Here is a 1495-nt window from a genome sequence, read left to right on the forward strand (position 1 = left end):
GGCAGGCCGGGGGATCCGGTACCCCAAGGCACGCCTCTCGGATCGCTAGAGAAGGCTTTCTCACCGAGGGTGGGTCACACTCCCCACCCGCCAGTCGCCCCTCGTCGGGCCCACAGAGGCGCTCGGGGACACCTGGGGAAGGGAGGGGGCGTGTGGCGCGAGGAGAAGAAACCCGCGGCAACCTTGAGCGTTCACGGTCAGGGCAGGGGCCCGGCTGGCGCGCGTGCGCACAGCCCCCAAAGGCCCCCCCCGCCGTCCACCCACCTCCTTTCTGCGAGGTAAAGCACCTCCAGTGAACCCACGCACGACCGGTCGGAGGCAGAACGGCAGCCCCTCGGCGGCCGGCCGGCGCACGCGTGGCCGGCCCGAGCCCACCGCGACCGCTCACACGGCCCGCGCTCACCCGCCAGAGGGGAGGCACGGGACGTGCGCTCGCCGGACCAGGCGGCGCCCTTCCCCGCGTGGGGGAGGGGCGCGTCTCACTCGACCGCCTCGGCCCACACCCAACGAACTCCCTCAGGACCCAACGCGCCAGCACCGTGGCGGCGACCGGAGGAGGGGGCGCTGGGGGTGGGAGCGACACACCACCGCTCGGCCTCGGGCACCTGAGGGACAACCCGGAGCGCTCCAGGAGCACCGCAAAAGACCCAGGCAGAGCCAGCGCTCGTGCAACGCCCGAGAGGGCAGCACGACGGGCCGGCGGGACAGCACCCCCACCGCCGCGGAGGGGGGCGGCCCGCGAGGCGACAACCACAAGAGGCGAAAGCGAGGGGTGCCTGCTGCGTCAGAGGACCCCGCCGACCCCCGCCGAACGCCACGAGGCAGACGGCGGGGGCGGGACAGCAAGGTCAGGCCGGGTTCCGCACCCCAGTGCCTCCCAACGCACCGCTCACAGGCGGGGACGAGAGACAGGGGGCCCCCGCGGGCGGGACGAGAAGAACGGGTCCCATTCACCATGAATGGCCGCCCCTCGCCCGCCGCGGCTCGGTCCCGGCCCGGGAGAGCACGACATCACCACATCAATCAGGGAAAGCAACCCCGGAGCGGGGTCGGTCGGTCAGTCAGCCACAGCCTCCCCGGAGGCCAGCGAGCAGATCAGCCTGACCACCCCCAGCTCCGGGGAAGGGGCGGCAGACAACCCGGCAGAGACGAGGAACGCCTGACACGCACGGCACGGAGCCAGCGGGAGTGGGGTTGTCACGGCCGCCCCAGGTGCCCACAGCAGGGAGCGCGCAGCGGCAGGGTAAGCCCGCGCCGCCTTCCCCGCCGCCCCCGGGTGGGTCAGAGACCCGGACCCAAGGCGGCACCGGGAGTCGGGACGCTCAGACGCACGAGAGACCAGGCACACACGGGCCCCAGCAGGCGGCTCCAGCACGAGCAGGGCCGGCTAGCCGGGTCACCGGGAGGCCCAGAGGCCCACCACGCATCCAGAGGCCCGACCTCTCCAGCGACAAGTCGCCAGAGGACAGCGTGTCAGCAATAACCCGGTGGCCCA

Source organism: Chlorocebus sabaeus, unplaced genomic scaffold (genome assembly GCF_047675955.1).
Source record: "Chlorocebus sabaeus isolate Y175 unplaced genomic scaffold, mChlSab1.0.hap1 unalloc_scaffold_1310, whole genome shotgun sequence".
NCBI classification, from domain to species: Eukaryota; Metazoa; Chordata; class Mammalia; order Primates; family Cercopithecidae; genus Chlorocebus; species Chlorocebus sabaeus.